The 21,560-nt window shown below is 31.6% G+C and overlaps 1 protein-coding gene across 1 annotated transcript in view; it reads left to right on the forward strand.

Annotated features, from left to right (window-relative positions):
• Nucleotides 1-4,639: 4,639 nt before the first annotated feature.
• The window catches only part of LOC149425907 (furin-like protease 1), a 74,146-nt gene continuing 57,225 nt past the window's right edge, over nt 4,640-21,560 (forward strand). Inside the window, exons 1-2 of the mRNA XM_089645116.1 lie at nt 4,640-4,700; nt 5,033-5,147. The gene's annotated coding sequence lies outside the window, so the exon portion shown is untranslated. The remainder of the gene's footprint in view (nt 4,701-5,032; nt 5,148-21,560) is intronic.

The raw sequence follows: 21,560 nt of genomic DNA on the forward strand, positions 1-21,560 counted from the left end.
GACTCAAAATCAACAACTACGCTACGAAGGTCATCATTTAAATCAAATTAATATTATTTTATTTGCTTATAAATTCGCTCTGATTTCAGCTATCTTTTTCGTATTGAAAAAATCATCCCGTAAAAAAATATTTTTTTTTACCATAATAGATACATCTAATTTCAATTTTTGACCTAGTTACCAATTTGAAATATATTTTTTTGGTTTGGCTGAGGATTAGACCTTCATCCCTTAGGACAGACTAAAATAAATGAACAATGGCGCCTAAATTCCAATTGGATAGGACTGAGATTTATGTTTTTTAGATAAAATTTTCTACAATTTCCAATAAATGCGTTAGAATCAATGCATTGTCATCGACAACGAGTGCAAAGTTTCAGCTCGTCCGGATGTCGAGAAGTGTGGTAATTTCCACTCATTCATTTATTATTTCAATCATCCATCATCATCCATTTCATTAATTTGTTTATTATTTCAATCATCCATCATCATCCATTTCATTAATTTATTTACTATTTCAATCATCCATCATCATCCATTTCATTCATTCATTTATTATCTCGATCATCCATTTCATTCATTCATTTATTATTTCAATCATTCATCATCGTCCATTTCATTAATTTATTCATTATTTCAATCATCCATCATCATCCATTTCATTCATTCATTTATTATCTGGATCATCCATTTCATTAATTTATTTATTATTTCAATCATCCGTCATCATCCATTTCATTCATTCATTTATTATCTCGATCATCCATTTCATTCATTCATTTATTATTTCAATTATCCATCATCGTCCATTTCATTAATTTATTTATTATTTCAATCATCCATCATCATCCATTTCATTCATTCATTTATTATCTGGATGATCCATTTTATTCATTAATTTATTATTTCAATCATCCGTCATCATCCATTTCATTCATTCATTTATTATCTCGATCATCCATTTCATTAATTTATTTACTATTTCAATCATCCATCATCATCCATTTCATTCATTCATTTATTATTTCAATCATCCGTCATCATCCATTTCATTCATTCATTTATTATCTCGAACATCCATTTCATTAATTTATTTACTATTTCAATCATCCATCATCATCCATTTCATTCATTCATTTATTATCTCGATCATCAATTTCATTAATTCATTTATTATTTCAATCATCCATCATCGTCCATTTCATTAATTTATTTATTATTTCAATCATCCATCATCATCCATTTCATTCATGGATTTATTATCTCGATCATCCATTTCATTCATTCATTTATTATTCAATCATCCAACATCGTCCATTTCATTAATTTATTTATTATTTCAATCATCCATCATCATCCATTTCATTCATTCATTTATTATCTTGATCATCCATTTCATTCATTCATTTATTATCTCGATCATCCATTTCATTCATTCATTTATTATTTCAATCATCCATCATCATCCATTTCATTAATTTATTTATTATTTCAATCATCCGTCATCATCCATTTCATTCATTCATTTATTATCTCTATCATCCATTTCATTCATTCATTTATTATCTCTATCATCCATTTCATTCATTCATTTATTATTTCAATCATCCATCATCATCCATTTCATTCATTCATTTATTATCTCTATCATCCATTTCATTCATTCATTTATTATTTCAATCATCCATCATCATCCATTTCATTCATTCATTTATTATTTCAATCATCCATCATAATCCATTTCATTATTTCAATCATCCATCATCATCCATTTCATTCATTCATTTATTATTTCAATCATCCATCATAATCCATTTCATTATTTCAATCATCCATCATCATCCATTTCATTCATTCATTTATTATTTCAATCATCCATCATAATCCATTTCATTATTTCAATCATCCATCATCATGCATTTCATTCATTCATTTATTATTTCAACCATCCATCATAATCCATTTCATTATTTCAATCATCCATCATAATCCATTTCATTATTTCAATCATCCATCATCATCCATTTCATTATTTTTTTTATTATTTCAATCATCCATCATCATCCATTTCATTCATTAATTTATTATCTCGATCATCCATTTCATTCATTCATTTATTATTTCAATCTTCCATCATCATCCATTTCATTCGTTCATTTATTATTTTAACCATCCATCATCATCCATTTCATTCATTCATTTATTATTTCAATCTTCCATCATCATCCATTTCATTCATTCATTTATTATTTCAATCATCCATCATCATCCATTTCATTCATTCATTTATTGTTTCAATCATCCATCATAATCCATTTCATTATTTCAATCATCCATCATCATCCATTTCATTCATTCATTTATTATTTCAACCATCCATCATAATCCATTTCATTATTTCAATCATCCAGCATCATCCATTTTATCCATTCATTTATTATTTCAATCATCCATCATTATCCATTTCATTATTTTTTTTATTATTTCAATCATCCATCATCATCCATTTCATTCATTCATTTATTATCTCGATCATCCATTTCATTCATTCATTTATTATTTCAATCTTCCATCATCATCCATTTCATTCGTTCATTTATTATTTCAATCATCCATCATCATCCATTTCATTATTTCAATCATCCATCATCATCCATTTCATTCATTCATTTATTATTTCAATAATTTATTCATAAAAATATAGAAAAGTACTATCCATATTGATAAGTAGACATTTCTAGCATACAGCTTATGAAAGCTGTACAAATTGCATGTCGCGGGAGCTCATCGAGATAGAGAGACATAGCAAAATCATACAATAATGTAGGTACCAACAAATACGCTTTATCCAACTTTATTTTTCAAAGTTCTAACTCTAAGTAAATATAACATAGTAAAATTTCTAACTACTCACGTCGCTCTTGCTAATGCAAAAAAAAACTTTACTAAACCTTTCGAAATATTATATATATAACCACAAATTAATTTTAAAAGATTAGTTAAAAAAAAAACAAACACATTGTATGAAGGACCGCTAAAAAATACGATTATTTTATTGCGCTGATTAACCTATGATAACGGAACCGAAGCGATTGACAACGTTTTCGGTGCAAACTCCAATACCGGAAATAATATCAACTTGCGAAAAAAAGTAAGTGTGCAAACAAATAGTTCAAAAACATAAAAATGTCTAAAAATATACCGAGTTTAAACAAAAATGCGAAGTGCTTGAGAAAAATTTTCTACTCGGAGTCTTTTTTCTGCACTGATTACGAGAGATTTAAAGTTCGAAGAGATCAGGATTTTAATCGTCAAGTAATAAGATAATGTTGTCACTTAGCCAAAATGTGAACACGATTGATAGTTTTTCAATGAATTGATGAAGACTTTTTTTCTAGGCTTATTAATTTAGCTGCATATTAGAGTATTTTTTGTCTCGATGGAGACAATATACCGCTCGACAACCGAGTGTGGCGGCTGCAGAGTCATTCGTTCGTCTCGGCTCTTCCCGCTAGCATTCGGTATTTGGTGCGTTAAGGGGGCCGCTCGGTTTGAAATAACAGAATGTGATTTCATGATATCCATTTAAAATTTGTAAAAATAATATCATTATTTTTGATAATTGATTCTCATCATTTGATAATTTTAAATAATTTAAGAAAAAAACAATCAAATTTTACTTTTAAAGTGCTAACTAAATGAAAGTCTTATTCGATTACATATTTTACATTCAAATACGAATCGAATAAAAACGTCGCTGAAAAATATTTTAAATTAACTGATATCACTTACAGAATAAGGTTTTTTTAATAATTAGCTGAAACGATATCATTATATTAGATTGGAGACATTGATTTTAAAAACATAATTTACATGCGAGGCTATTATGTTAATATTATGAACAATAGTAAATAGGGGAAGTTAAGATGATTTTGGAATGTAGGGCAGATAGACTCAATAGTTGTGTCATAAAAGTATTTGACGCGTTTGAGAATGGAAGTCAACACGAAGTAGATACGTCGGACAGGCATGTAAAGATAAAATTAATCAAATACTAGAGTAAGGTTATGACAGGAGTCAGTAGGTATAACAGAATAACAAATATGGATGTGAATAATGCAAGAAAAATTAGCAAACTTTAGAATCGCTGGCACGCTCAAAACGAATACGTCAAACAAGAAAAAAAAAACATGGCCGAACTGTTAAAATGCATGAAATTTTTAAACTTATATTGGCAAAAATGGAATTTTAATGCAGTATTTTCCATTCCCTGGATGTAAATATTTGACTTACAGTCAAAGACCTACAGTAATTAAGTTGAATCATAATTTTATTTTGAAACAGTATTCGTATTAAGCGAGGCCAGCAATCCTCGACGATTACCGAAAAGTGAACTAATACAAAATTGAGTGGAGTTATACCATCACTGTCACATGAATTCGCCTTTGGTACAATGGTAAGTAAATTAGAAAAATAAGAATAAGAAATCAGTTTCATTTCATTTGATCAGCTGTCATCAGCGCACAACATAATAAATATATTTTTGTACAACCCGGTCGACGCACGGTAATGTTTTGCTGGCGGGAGATAGATACCATCCCTGGCGACCGGCGACCGTCGACTTGCGCCCAGTGCGGCTCTGTTTGCAGCCGAGGAAGGACGTGGTTCTGTACGTTCGCCACCGAGGCGAGTCAAAACACGTGTGTAAGTGTGTATATTTCGGGCAAGATCGGGATTAATTTCTTCCCAGCAAATCGCCATCTTCAAAACAATCACCCAACCAACGTATTAAACCGAACATTTCACAAAATACGATTGTTTTCGCGACGGGAAGAGATAAAATTGTGCCGCGAACCGGATTTTCTACAGACGTTTTGTGTTTATGTCTTTGACGTAAAGATTCAAATCTGTGCTTCGAACTCAAATCTACTAAAAATAAAATCTATTTCTTCTGCAATAACATCGGTCCATTGTTTTTTCTCTTCTTTTTTTATTGTTGTTATTAATTATTATTGTTTTTTGTGACGTTTAGTAAACTTTGCAGAGTAAAGTTGTGCGTGTGTTGGTGAAGATAATTTTACACCTGTCCGCTTGGAACTTGCATTACGGATGTCAACTTGAACGGTGACTCCGAGTGTCGCTAAAAGGTCTGTACCTACAATTTTTACAAAACGCTTCAGTTATAATTACTTATTCTTTAAAAACAATAAATTGTTTGTCTTATTAATGACAGTCAGCCTGTTCTAATTAAAAATATCCCAGTACTCCCAATCGTCGTAACCTGAAATGAGTAAACAACAATACCTATCATAATGTTTATAATAATAGGGTTTTGTTGGTCTTATGAACAGAATTATTTTCTGTTTGTCTTTTCAGGAATTAAATTTCGTATTATAAAGCAGCTATAATCTTATGTCGTATGATGTTTTTATGTCAAATATTTGGTAGGTACCTATCTTCAAAACTGGTTATTGTCAGTCAGAGATTGTGTTCACCGGTCAGTCTTTGCTGGAATTGTGTTGTAACAATTCATAACAAAATCAGTTAGGTACTCGTCAATTTTTTACATATTAATTTTACATGATATTTATTTACGGGATAAAATAATTTAAAAATCAAAAATGTACCTACATAGTACACATATCATACCCAACCGGACTAGTAATTACATGTTTAGTTTTCATAACTAGCTTAATTATTTCAATTTCATTAGTGTATTTAATTTAATTTTATTTCATTTAAGTTCGTTGAATATATTTTCTATCTATCTATATAAATAAAAATGTTCGTTTGTTCAAAATCTTAAATCTCCAAAAGTTCTTTACCGATTGCTTTGAAATTTTGACACAACTTTGCATTCGAATACGCTTGTGTTTTTTATATTCCTATATTATATAGATGTCTCCTGTGACAGGTAAAAATATGCTTTTTTATGAAAAACAGCGCCATCTGTTGGACGTAAAAGCAACACGCTCTATTGTTTCTCTATTTGCACAGACACACCGAGTCACAGCAACGCGTGACGGGGTACAGTAGTTTAACATAATATCAATATAAATTAATTCGGTGACCAAAATGAAACAAAATGTCAGTTCAACACACTTACAAAAAGTGAAATAAAGTCATGAACAGTGATGAAACAAAAACTAGGTTAAATAGGTTACATAAGTAACTATTTAACGTAGTTTTTGTTTCATAACTTTTAATGACTCTATATCACTTTTAAAAGGTGTGTTTAATTGTCATATGGATGAAATATCATGGAACCGTGAAGCTGAGAAAGTATTCCTTATAATATATTATTTGCCTCAGGATAATTGTTTTCAAAAACAAACATTGTCAATTTTAGAGAAGATCAGAAATTTACCTTTCGAATGAACACCGTTAGTGGACTTATTACGACAGTGGAAAAATTACGACATCTTTCCAAAAAATGAAACAAAAGAAATACACATTTCAAAAATAGAATTATTAATTAATTTATAAAATAATAATAAGCTATAAAGTACCCACTTTATCACTTGTAGCACAATCAGTTTCATCGAATGAAGCAAACACTTTGTGATGTGACATTATATATTAAATGAAAAAAATACACTTTGTAAAACACAACTTTTATTATGAATTAATATTAACAGCCAACCAGGTTTCGCTTAGCTCAAGCTTCGTCAGGGCTTATTATATCAACTGTTGATATAATAATCATCAGAACAGAATCACTTATACCTACTAGAGTTCTTATTAAGGCGATGCACTACGTCGTGTAATATTTTAAATTTAGCCGCTATCAATAACAACCCTTACGTAGATGGCGATAAGGTTTAAATTCAAGCTTAAAAAACACCATCCGCCTGTTATGATTTATGCAAGAAAAAAACATGGCCAAAAAGTTCCTTTTATTTTATTTTGTGGATGTTCAGGCTGTTCAATATTTAATTTTTTTTCGATCATTTTATAAATAACTTAATTTGCCACATTATTCAATAAAATCATTACCGAAAATGGGTTCGTAAGTAGAACATTTTGAACTTTAAAGCAGTTTTCATAGGCCTTATACATTATTTTTTTCTGGGCTTATAAAAAGACTTATCTAAAAAATACTCGATTATTAGAAAGGCCAAAATGTATTTATTCTAATTAAAGCATCTGAAACATTTCTAGGCGACCAAATTTTCAAACCAAAAACACATGATTTTGCATTACTACGTATGGCATCGCCTTAATGTAAATTTTAGTTATAAGTTTCTACATATGTAAATATATATTTTATTAAGATAGTAGTTATAGGACTTAGTCGTAAGTCTCTAGATATAAGTCTATTATTTTTTTCTGGTCTTATAAAAAGACTTATCTAAAAAATACTCAATCATTTCAAAGGCCAATATGTATTCTACTCGCAGTATTTAATTAAAGCATCTGAAACATTTCTAAGCGCCAAATTTATTAATTTGCATTACTACGTATGGCATCGCCATAATATTACATTTATCTGTAAATACACATTTTTATCGTTTATTTCATAAATATTAAAAATGAACTCTTCCCTGGGCGTCCCAGACTTTCTCTACCATTCAAACCACTTTCTATTATTATTATCTATTATTACTTTAAACAATATATAGATGTAGGTACCTACACCTATTTAATTTATTGCTTTTCAGCAATAAATGCTACATGTCTTATGTTGATTTCCCACAACGTTAATTAATAAATTAACTTTTAAACATAATTATGTAACCTGTTATAATAATTATGATCAATTTATTCCATTCAATGATTGAATGCAAAATTTTGTCAAATATATGAACCAATTAACATTATATTCACTTTCGAAAATTAACCTCAGTTATTATTGCCTTATGTTTTGTATTCAACCACCACTTCGTCCACCACTTGTTTTATTATAATGAATAATATTATTATGTGCATATTAATTTAATATTATTGAAATATATGTATATATAGCGCGTAACTTGACGGAATTAATTGTTCTTTCCACTAATTATTATTAACCATTATTATTGTATGTACATTGTTATTTAAATACTTCCATATTGTATCTGAACGTAGAATAAATAGTATCTGACGGATCGCTTCAAATTTTATACTACGGCTTTTCCAATAAGAGGTGTTACTTTGATATTCAAAGAAAAATGAATTTTTTAATATGATCGAATGTTTATTTCATTATAAAGAGGAAGGTATGCCGTTAATAGTGAAAAATAACATCAGTCAAGTGACCACCACGACCGCGCCTACAGGACCATATCCTTTTCATGAAATTTTCCATAACCAAATCGCAAAGTGGCTGCCTTATGTCCTCGATAGCCTCACGAATTCCATTTTTGAGGTCTTGAATCGACGCTTGGCTGTTGACTTAGACCTTCTCTTTCACGTGGCCCCAAAGGTCCGGAAACTTTTCCCGTAAAAGATCAATGGTTTTGTTGCTTGTGTGGCACGTAGCGCCGTCTTGTTGAAAGTAAACGTTGTCCAGATCAATACCTTCCAATTCCTGCCATAAAAAATCATTAATTCCTTAATTAATATTCAAAATAATACCTCTTATTGGAAAACCCTTTATTTATCTACTTTTTATAATTTTTTTAGGTCAATTAAATATCACCTCAATAGCTCTTAACGAGATTGGGAGAAAACAACAACAAAAAATAGTTTAAATTACTTACATACTCTCCATGGTTAACTGATCTACCTGTTTTTAAAAATTTATAAGATGATTGGAAAAACAAAACTACCTATAGGCATAGAGCCATATACAATAAGAGGCGCTATTACGCACTAATATCTTGTCAAAACGCGATTCACTATTAGAACGTGATGAGAGATGCGCGTTTACCGGATTCGGTAGTTTTAAAAACACTGGTCTGAAGCAGTCAACTCTTAGATCAGCAACATCATCAGCTGTAGGCAGACTGATAGAACCTAAGCGCAAGCCAAATACTAAGTTTGGTGATCGCGCTTTCGGAGTATCGGGGCCGAAGGCTTGGAATAAAGTCCCTCCAGAACTAAGATCAATAACAAGTCCAACAGAATTCAGGTCTAAACTAAAAACTTACCTTTTCAAGCTGTCATACCCTTAAATTAAATATACCATTCCTGAAAGTCCAATTATATCCAATTTTCCAATTATGTCCTAAATCCTGTATCTAAATTTCGCTAATAAACAGTTAGTTAATTTTATTTAAGTGTTAATCTCAAGTGACCTACCAGGTAAGTATTGTACTGTATAATATCTCCATATATAGTTAGTTATAACATAGATCATTGTAGAAATGTATTATATACTTGTACAGCGCCCTTGAGGTGATTTTGAACAAAAACGGCGCTATAAAAATCATACAAATATTATTATTATTATTTAGAGCGTTGGGAGAGTTGGAGGTCACTTGGAGGTAAAAAGTAGAACGTATTTTTTTTGCTTCATGTCTCATCTAAATATAATAAATATATATACCTATAGCTAAAATTTACCGCATTATAGTTTTATGTTTATTTTTTATTATTTGATTACTATTTACTTTCAAACGTGTGTCTGCTTTGCGTAACTCTGATTCAATGAACTCATGTTTGCTTTGAATTTAAGTGTCAAGTTAAAAATTGTAACTCATTGTTTGAATGATTCAGGACACAATATAATATTTTAACAGAAAATTATTATGATTGTCTTTTTCAAAATTGGAACTGATTTGTCAATAATTCAGAGTGTCCCGTCATTTTTCACTGGTGTGCATAAATGTGTGTGTGTGTGTGTGGTGTGTGGTGTGTGGTGTGTGGTGTGTGGTGTGTGGTGTGTGGTGTGTGGTGTGTGGTGTGTATAAATAATGATACCTAGTGATAAATTGAATTGTAGTGAAGTGCAAATTTCCTCAACAATTCAACAATAATTTCGAATGTAACCTCTTGATTCTGACAACGTTACAATTCGACAATTCTAAAATTAATATTTTGTAACAGTGTAAGGAGAATATATGTTGCGGAAGTGAATGGCAGAAGAAGCCGGGAACCCCCGAGGAAGACATGGCATGATCAAGCGAATCAAGTACCTACTTGAGTCGGGTAATGTTAAACTTTACGGGATATTTGAAATATTTGAAAATCTCCTACTACCACTACAGTAAGCGGAAAATGCTGCTTGTGTCCTGATGAGGGACTGGTCATAAATAAGTTAATTATACGAAAACGTAAAAAAAATATTTCATTTATATTAACAATGATGAAATAAATTTCAGAATATCAAGTAATAATAATTAATATTTTACGATATTCAACTTGTTTAGGCCCGAAACATTTACAAAAAAATGCAATCTCTTCTGTCTGGGGACCCAAGTATTTTGGTGGACCCTCTTTCAGGTCAGGACGAACCTTTTTGCCCTTTTACAGCCCAAGGACCCTAATAATATTATATCGTCGTCCCCCGCAATTACAATATATTATTATTCTCATGTTCCTTTATTACTTACTTATGCTCGCATCGTGTTACATTTTGTACTTTTCTTGTCTTCTACCGTTGAACCTAAAGTTCTTTGTATTGGTGTGTTGTTATTTGCTATTATTATATTTTAATTAATTTTCACACTAATAATAATAATAATAATATTTGGCTAATTTATATAGCGCCGTTTTCGTGAGAAATCACCTCAAGGGCGCTGTACAAATATATGTCTTAAATAGTTAACACTAGAACTACTGACTTAAAACTAGTGACTTACGTCTGAGACTTATATCTAGAGACTTACGACTAAGGCCTATAACTACTATCTTAATAATATATATATTTACATATGTAGAAACTTATAACTAAAATTTACATTAAGGCGATGCCATACGTAGTAATGCAAAATCATGTGTTTTTGGTTTTAAAATTTGGTCGCCTAGAAATGTTTCAGATGCTTTAATTAAATACTGCGAGTAGAATACATTTTGGCCTTTGTAATAATCGAGTATTTTTTAGATAAGTCTTTTTATAAGCCCAGAAAAAAATAATGTATAAGGCCTATGAAAACTGCTTTAAAGTTCAAAATCTCCTACTAACGAACCCATTTTCGGTTATGATTTTATTGTATAATGTGGAAAATGAAGTTATTTAAAAAATGATCAGAAAAAAATTAAATATTTATGCCTGAACATCCGCAAAATAAAATAAAAGGCACTTTTTGGCCATGTTTTTTTCTTGCATAAATCAAAACAGGCGGATGGTGTTAAGCGGAAATTTAAACCTTATCGCCATCTACGTAAGGGTTGTTATTGATAGCGGCTCAATTAAAAATATTACACGACGTAATGCATCGCCTTAACAATCTAATTTTACAAGCGCCAGAAGAAGGAGGAAGTTCTATTGTATTAGGGTGTTTATAAACTGGAAATATATGTTAAATGGATGAATGAAATTAACCGTCGATCTTTAATACATTTAAATGATTCAAGTAATAACTTTCACATCGTTTCCCCGCAGAGATAGGAACGAAGGGTAGACCCCAGACTCTTTGTTTCATTCACATTTATACATCGTCTCATACGTTCCCTTATGTTATACCGCGGGCTTAAAAGTTATCTACAAAAATATAACTCTACTCAATACAAGAGGTATACAGAAAATAATTATGCCACGGAAAACAAACGAACCAGAAATCTTCTGACTCAAAGTCAAACGCATAGACCATGACGCCATTAAGACAAGTACCCAGTACCTATTCTAATGTATTTGTGATTCAGTGTTCAGTGCCGCCCGATTCACGAAACCGTGACAACTTCATGCAGAAATCTTCTCGCGATTTGATAACAGCACCAATATTTGTTTAGCCGAGTGTTTAAACAACTTGCAGGTGACTTACTAAATGACTAAGCACGATCTGACGTCACCTGTGGCGTTGCAGTAAAAGACTACCTTTCAGATTCGAAGCGATGCTTGGAATGGCTTTAGCCTAGTTTGATGACTGTATCTGAATAGCCAGATACTTTTCCATCGTCTTCCCTTCCCTACTCCCCCCAGCCTCACACCACAATTGGGGATTCCACCCATAGACCGGCAGTAGAAAAGAAGAAAAACTACCACGAAGATCTCACAGGCAACTCGTCCTAATAATGGAAATATCTGGGATTTTTATAGGTAGTCCATGGATGCCAAAAAACTTGAGAACAATTCTTTGTCCATCACTTTTTATAAGTTTTCTTATCTTTTGTATCGCTTTATCTTAAAACAAAAAATCAAACCAGCTGAACAATAAAAAGTATGGCGTTTTTAGTTTATCTTTGAGATAACCAGGTCAAGCTGTAACAACTCTCTCATGACGTGTGTGATCGATTACTGAAACGATACAAAGGAAACGTTATCAAGCAATAATTATGGAAATACTTCCAATATTAAATTTAATATCACTGCATGAATAATGCGTTCTCTTATCACGCTTTTGATCTATGTATAATACCTACGTACATTTTTTTTATTTCGCAATTTTTTTTTGTGAAATGTTACCTCAAAGCGCTTGCATGAAAATTACAAACATATTTATTTTTTTATCAAATGCCTTTCTGATATGTGTTTATGGATTAATTCATAATATAATCCTTAGATTAATTATCAGCAGTAAAGCACCCAACGAGGCCCACATTATCAAATAATGTATTAAAATATAAGTATTGTTCCAAATAAAATTAAAATAATAAGCCAGTCGACTCTGTGAGCTAGCTGGAAAATGTTAAAATGTTCATTGTAAGTAACGGTTAGGTTGGGTTAGGTTAGGTTAGAAAACAGTTAGGGTAGGATTGCCGCATTTTATTTTATTTATTGTCTAATGTGACTCCGGGTGTGTTCCACAAACTATTAAAATAGTAACTCCGGCATCAATGAAACACTCTGGACTTTATTTGTGATAGATATTAATTGCTTGGATTATTATTATCAGGCGGTTGGGATGATTCTGAGCCCCGACTTTGAGGTTGCAGTCGTATTTATTAAAGTACCAATACCTGCATTATCGACAAACTATGCGCCATCTATTGGTAATCTCTTAAACCAATATCTAGAATTTCACACCGTACAATTTGCCAGCCTGGAAAACCATTTGCGCGGCTTTTTTAATAGTAAAATGTAAACAATTCAAATTTATTTATTCGTGTTTAAAATTATAAAATATAGGCCATTAAAGTGTGCAATTTTTCATGATTTTTTAAAAATTTTAGTTAATTAATTTTGTTGATTTTAATTTTTTTTTTTAAAGACTCATTATTCGATGTTTATGTTTAAACTTTGTTTATAATATTAATACAGTAGGTAGGGCGAGATTTTTTTTATTAAGTACTGTTAACTCACAGAAAAAAATTAAAAAAAAACTGACATAAAATCGTGAAAAATTGATGTCTTTAATGGCCGTCATAATTTAAAACACAAATAAATAAATTAATACAAATCCGTGTGATTTTTTTGTTTTTAATTTTATCCTCAAATACAAATTTAAATTTTGTATGTAAAGGGTCGCGAAGCCGTCCCCCTTGTTAAAAATGTCTAATTTTCTTTCATTATTTTCTCAAATGATTTTTTTTTGTGTAGCGAATATATCCCTAATAAAATAATAATAATAGTGGGGTAATCTGTATACCGCCGTTTTGTGAAATATCAGCTCAAGGTTTTCATATGATTTTATTTATTTATCTTAAATTATGTAAACGCCCATACTATACACATAACGTATATTATAACTTATAACATATTTACCCTTAACGCCGGCTTTTATATGCAATGCAGTAAATCTTTTTATGTTAAATTATAATGAAAATAGAATATAATAGTTATAACAGAATTTAAGTAGCATAGAATATAACAGTTAACAAAATATAGGCACCTAACATAAAATATAATAGTTAACAGAATATAGACATCTAACATAAAATACAACAGTTAACAAAATATACGCACCTTACATAAAACAACAGTTAAAACAATATACGCACCTAACATAAAATACAACAGTTAAAAAAAATTTGGTACCTAACATAAAATTATAACAGTTAACAAAATATAGGCATCTAACTTAAAATATAAGAGTTAACAAAAGTAACAAAAATAGACAATATGCCAATATCCTCCAAATCGACAATAATAATATTTATAAAAGCCTCTTATATAAAATGTCAAACATCACTTTATACCTTTGCAGCATTGCAATCTCTTGTCATGTGTCATGTGTCACGTGTCACGTGCCACCTGTCCATGTAAATATGCATGACAAATTTTGATAAGCACGTTATCAAGAAATTATAACCAATTCGATCCACATTCATGATAAGAAAAAAGTCCACTTGAAATGATTTTTTATAAGTGAGCATGTGTTGCCAACCTTATTTCAATTATTATTTAATGTGGAATCTTTTTTTTTCCGTAGTCACAATCACAGTGATCATTTTATTTTGACGTCATAATCTCCGTGTATTTTTTTAACAAATTTGTAACTCTATATCCTCTGCCTATCCCTTCATGTTTATATGTAGGCATGATACACGGTGAGTTATATAAAAAAATAATTCATGGCCCATCTGGAATCCCTGTGGTAAACCACTACTTTTCAATAATAATTTACCTTGGAAGCTTTCTGCTTTTCATTATTTTTATAATTAAGTGCCTATTGAAAAAAATAGGAACTAATTTCTTATCGATTTTAACCGTCGTAAAACTCCAAAGTATTTTAGATGCGATAAATGAACCACGACTTAGTCTATTAGACTACGACAAATCCCTATTTCTTTTTGGTTCAACTGTGTCTTCCACAAGAATGCTACTAACACGCTAACTAGTCTTACCAGAATGGTACATAGTTACATAGGTGATGAGAAGAGATGAATTCGATATTAAAGACGATTACCAAGAGACGATGTAAGAAATGCAACATGGAGTGTGTGGGTAATTCCTCAATGCTTCCGTAACGGTTAATTAGATGGACAATGATTACTTAAACACAAACAATATTATCAACACAAATAACAGGTGATTGTCCCATTCTTTGACAGGACATCAATGTCTACGTAAAATTTCCAATTCCCAGCTATAATTTTCACTTATGTGCCTGTAACCGACCGCAACCTCATTTATAGGTAGTATCTGATTACTGTCTATCCCGGAACAATTATTACCGAGTCGGTCGTTATACTAAATACATTTCGTGTATTAATTTTGACATTTCCTCCTGAAACTCGTTGGGAATTAATAAGCTATGGGGAATGCATGTTTCGGCTTGGAGGCTTGCCAAGCTATTGATTGCTTCCTAGTCTCTCAAGAATTTGATACCTTTGTGATTTTGACAGACTTTCTTGGCCATGTTTACTAAAACAATGTCCAACTCCGTAGTAACTTTAAAACGACTAAAAAATTGTCAATTTTTTTAGGAAATCAATGTTCCCTAATCTATTTTTTTTATTTTTTGTGACGAAATTATGAAATTCCCCGCTGTTGTTGATAGAAGAGACCTCAATGGATACTACTGTATCTTGGCACACTCCCATACATCGTCTCACATCTTTTTATGAATCTTGATATGACCCGCTTCTAGTACATTGGTACACATTTTATTCTCTTGAGTTTGCCATCTCTTCTAGAGGTGCCCTCAACTTTTTCCATCCACTTGCGCCTCATATCATTTCAATGAAACTCCTACATTCTACATGGCGCTCTTTTTTTTCATTAGATCCACACAAAAGGCCCTGAAGACAAAAAAACGGGCCTATGTCATCTTTGGGGATGCTGTGTGGTGGATTTTTTTAGCGAAAAGAAGGAAAGAAGGTTCTGCGAAAGAAAAACTTACGAGGTGAGGGTAGGAATGTGTGGGTCAATATGTTTAGGAGCGACGGAAGTATGAATCTACCCCTCCCACAGCGGTACGAGGAGTCCGGCTTGAGAGGTCAAACGGTTTACCAGTTTCTCCCGATTCGGCCCGCCAGGCAGCAGGTGGGTAAACGCATCCGCAGCCAATACCTAGACAAAACTCACCGCATGAACCTGTACACCCCACTCTGGGTGACCTACGGTAGGGGTGTTGGTTATACAATAAATGGTTCCCGAGGCGGCGGTACCTATACCCCCCTCCCAAATTGGATAATATCTCTTAATCTTGTTCATTAAGCTTACATCGGCCCTGTATTATTTTAGAATATCCCTATTCTTTATAAACACAAAATTACCAATACTAATTTTTTAATAATTTATATAGCGCCGCTTTTGTCATAAATCTTTACAATTAGTTTTAAAAGCTTAGTAAAAATAATAATAACAATCATGAAAGAATCACGAACAAAGAAAAAACGAGAATTATTCATTCCGAGTGTGAATTGCAGGCTCAAGAATTTTTTCAAATTTTTCAAGATTACTTGCCACTTAGAACCTTTGAGAATAGTACAATTGTTGCAATACGATTGTACTCGTTTTCATTTTCTTCTTAAAGTGCCATCTTCTATCAGAGGTTATCTACCATCAGATCATCAATCTTTACACTTGCTGCTCCTGAATTATGAATTACCACGATGTAGTCCTACCTTCATAGAAGAGGCAATAATAATAATACTTCTAATGAAATTCTGGGATGTATATATAAAAACGTACGAGTGTATTTATAATTCATAGACAATGCAAATGTACCATGTTTTTTCAATGAGCTGATCCCAACACGTGGTTTTGTTCCAACAGAACATGGGAATGTTTTATGTATTGAAAAACCATTTGAATAAAGGATACATCCGTTGATTAATGCACAATTTCGTGAATATGTTGCACAACGATGCGCAGTTTTGTAACACGCTTACAACGTCTTTCTAATGCATAACATTACAATGTCACGTGTAGATAATATTAACAATATTAACTTTTGATATAATATCTAAACTTATCATAAAAAAATACATGCAACTTAAAACATAATATAAAAGTAATATGATTTATCATGGATTGGAAAAATCATCTAATTGTTAATTAAGATACGACATTAAAAACTTATTGTGGGATAAAGATTTGCAATCAATTTTTTGTACAAAATATTTAGGATATATAAGCTTTGAAAAATATTTATCCGGCCTATAGAAAGGCTTTAAACGTTAAATTTGTGCCACTTGTCAAATTTTATTTCTGATGTTTTTAACGGAAAGTATTTAATATTAGGCTTGCCGCAAAAACAAAGTAAATGTACGTTTTACGTGAGAAATGTTGAGTTCGATTCGAGGTGGGAGTTTGACGCGACGAAGCAATTTTAACATTTTCGTGATCATTCAATGAGTTTGTGGACACTTCCGAATTTCAGATCAGCCAGTATAAGACTTAAGATAAATATTACATTGGCACTGCAATGGATTATCATTAAAATATGTATATCGTTTGTTGAAACCAATGATATCTATTTTGTGTTGCACTATCGAGGTAATTGTCCTAAGCGGGTATTTAATAAACGAGTTTCAATGTGTAATTCGAAATAACCACAGGATGCATGCGGCATCCATTTGCCGAGTTAGTCTTGCATAAAATAATAGCAAACTTGTAACCAATGCGTTATTCGCCAACCAGCTGTGTCTATTCAACCTATAACCTATTATTTGATAGGCAACAACTGCGAATTATTATTATTTTCCATTGCATTATTGCCACTGTGGACATTTAATATTATTGTATGAAACATACCGCATTACGCAGTCTGAATCACATCCTGCATTAATAAATAAATAAATATTATTTTTAGTCTACGACCTTTGCTCGGGAATTTTAGAAAATTTTGATTCCATGTCAGAAACCGAGTGATTAATTTTTTGTTTGTTTTCATATCACGATTTAATTCAATAATTAGTTTTGTTACATTACTATCTAATTTATGTGAATAAATCAATATCCATCTTTTGGTGTTGAGCGATCGCTTAGTCAAAACATTTTAAGTAAGATGTGAATTGTAGGAAGCTAAGGACCTTTTTTAAAATCTAAATATTGTGTGTATTAAAGTGGCATTGAATGTATATTTCTATTTCCATGTTAACTTCCATATCGAAAATGGCACATTTTTAATCTTTATAAAAAAAATATTCTTCAACATAAAAAAAAATACCTTTGTTTTTTGGTTCGATAGTAAAAAACACCGAAAATACCCTATTTTTGTCAGGTTATTCCAATACGGGAATGTTTTACTTTCTTAAAAAATGATAATAATCAACATGGAAACGTTGGATTTTAAAGATTTCTACTGAGAATTTGTATAGAAGTTAAATAATAGGTTCGCTGATTCGTGAACGACTTCGAAAATAACCACATTTTTATAGATTAATAGCATCTGTATGAGTGATTCGCGATTAAACGCATCACGCGCACGAAATGTATTGTTTGAAAAACTTTTCCATGGATAGGGCAGTAAGGTTGGCTTTGATAATCCTGTTTCGATTGACACAGATACTTACAACTACAAATTTGTTGTTCTAATTTCCGTATACGGCGTCAAGCGAATTAGTCTGAAAATGACGAGTTATACGATGTCCAGTTACTAGCGAAGTGGAAAATATTTTCAAAACTATCTAAAAGAAGATTTTGGATTCACCCATACAACGAAATAAATATTTTGTAGGGTATTTGTCGCCGCCAAGGAACTACACGACCAGAATGATATCAAATTAACGTTTTTTTCCACCCTCAATCCACGCCTTGTCCGCTAATTCCTTTCGTACGTATTCCGGTAAATTATAGTTTTATAAACACACTTCCAGAACTAATTTAACATTCAAATCATGCTCGAACACCATTTCTGTCAAACTATTAGTAGATGCTTATGCAACTAGCGTAGCGTGCTGACAGCACTGTCAGTAGCGCCTAAGTGTACGAACACAAAGAACGCGTGTTTCGGCTTTCAGATTAACAGCACTCAGTGCCTGAGTCCGCTGGAGAAGATAGGCGCCGAGTTGTGGACACATAGAACGCCGGTAAAATCCGCGCCATTTGCGCGGTAGCCTGATAGCAGCTGTCAGTTTTAACAAAATGTCAAGCTCGTCAGAAGAAGATTTTTTACTTTTGGAGAATTCTTTCTTTAAATTAAGAAATAAAACAATTGGCATTCATCCAATTAATCGTAGTAGAAAAAGTCATGGTGAATATCATCACTTGTTTTGTGAGCTTAAGGCGGACGAAGAAAGATTTTTTAAATATACCAGAATGACTTTCGAAACGTTTAACTACATTTTAAATAAAGTGGAACATCGATTAAGCAAAAGCTGGTGTAATTGGCATCGTCAACCTATTTTTCCGGAAGAAAGACTTGTTGTTACTCTCAGGTGAGTTGAGTACCTACCTATAAAATGCAATCCACCATCTTCAAATCCTTTTCTTTTTAAATCAGGCCTCACCTAGCAATATAACGGGGGAGTAGGGAAGGGGTGGGTGGGGTGAGATTTGCACATCAATAATATTATAAGATGTTTATTGTCATATTTTTTTATTATAAAAGGTTCAACTTATGTTTCATTCATAGGCACAATCAATATGCATATATTAAATATAATAGAATGTTTTACGAAGAAAAAAATAACAGGATAGTACCTTATTAAATTAAATCAACAGAAACAAATCGCTCTACTCACCTGCCTCTTTTGCTGGGTGAGAAACTTACACTCGAATTAATAGTTTAACAGAAATATAGTTTAAAACATTGTTTCTTTTTCAGATATCTTGCAACTGGGTCATCGTTCAAGACTCTTGCATTTACTTTTCGAATGGGAGCATCTACAGTGGGAAAAATTGTTGCCGAGACGGTTGCTGTATTGTGGGAAGAATTGTATCAACTGCATATGCCCGTACCAACAAAAGAAATATTTAATTCAGTAGCAAAAGATTTTTTTCAAGTTTGGAATTTTCCTCACGTCATTGGTGCAATTGATGGAAAACATGTTCGCATCCAATGCCCAAAAAACTCTGGGTCTATGTTTTATAATTATAAAAAGTTTTATTCAGTGGTGCTGCAAGCTGTTGCAGATGCTAATTACAAATTTATATCAGTAGATATTGGAGGTTATGGAAAACAGAGTGATGGAGGCACCTTCAAAGCATCTGATATTTACCACCACCTTTACAATGAACAATTAGATATTCCAGAACCGGATAATTTGCCTGGAACGAATGTGAAGGCTCCTTTCGTGCTTATAGGTGATGAAGCATACCCACTTCTCACTAATTTATTAAAACCTTTTGGTGGAAACAGTTTGACAATTGAGCAACAATGTTTCAATAAACGTTTGTCTAGAGCTAGAAAAACTGTGGAATGTGCTTTCGGTATTTTATATTCAAAATGGCGTTTGCTTTCTAAAAGCATTGAAACAGATATAGCATTAGCAGATAATATTGTAAAATGTATATGTGTTCTACATAATACAATAATTAACAAGGAAGGATGTGAGCGTCATCTAACTGAAGTTTTTGTATTTAATGAACACAGACAAGACTACAGACAGGCTATAGGACGATCGTCTAATGCAGCTAAAAGTGTGAGAGATGTTTATGTAACATATTTTTCAAACAATCCTTTGCGTTACAATAATTAATTGAACTAAAATTGTAAAAATACCAATAAGAAACAAAAAACGAGTAAAATTTGTGATATTGCTAACGAACAATACGACAAAATGGTATAGATTCTGGAGTGACGTAAATGGATTCTGACAATGAAAATTAAAAAGCATCTAAAAACCATAACCACTACCACTCTACAAGAAAACGAAATATGATAAGACTGTCATTTAGAAAAAAATCTAAATCTCAGAATTCCTTGATTCAAATCAAGATATACCAGTCAAAATAAAAGAAGAGAAAAATAAATGTAAAATATAAGAAAATATATTTAGTAATTTCTAAGTACCTACATGATGTAGGTAAAATATTTGTCAATAAGCAATTATAAGGTTTATGTTAAATATTATGTAACCATTGAACATATTATATACTATTTCAATAAAGATAAACATAAAAATGTAATAATATGCAGTTTTGTTAATTGGGGTGACTAAATACTAAACTAACGTATTTAAACAAGAATATTATTAGAATTGAAAATTAAACAACTTTTGCACTTTGTTCCACTTATTTTAGAAATGAATGGAACAAAGTGCAAAAGTTGTTTAAATTTCAATTCTAATACAATGGAATTCCACCACGAATTAACAGTAAAAAAACTAGAAGAATATTATGTTGGTATTAGACTATGATTATATGTACTTACCTATATTAAAAATTTACGTAATATAGGTAAGTACATAAAAATACATAAAAAAAATTAACGTTTAAAATCTAAGATGGACTGAGAAACATCTGCAGTGGCTGCGTCTTCTGCATTTGGACTCATGACTGAATAGGAAAACGGAGGTGATGTGAATTGCGTTGGATACGCAAATTGCTCCACCACTTGTTGAATTCTACTTCGGAATGAAAGTATTCGTGATTTTGGTATCTCTGCAACATGAGGAAGTAAACTTTTAAAGAAGAGGTGATGTTCATCATTTTCATTGTCTCTGGATTCTCTCCTCCGGGACTTCTCTTTTAAATATTCAAG

The sequence above is a fragment of the Hesperophylax consimilis genome, chromosome 2 (genome assembly GCF_061612785.1).
Source record: "Hesperophylax consimilis isolate HC1 chromosome 2, BYU_Hcon_1.0, whole genome shotgun sequence".
In the NCBI taxonomy this organism is placed as follows: domain Eukaryota; kingdom Metazoa; phylum Arthropoda; class Insecta; order Trichoptera; family Limnephilidae; genus Hesperophylax; species Hesperophylax consimilis.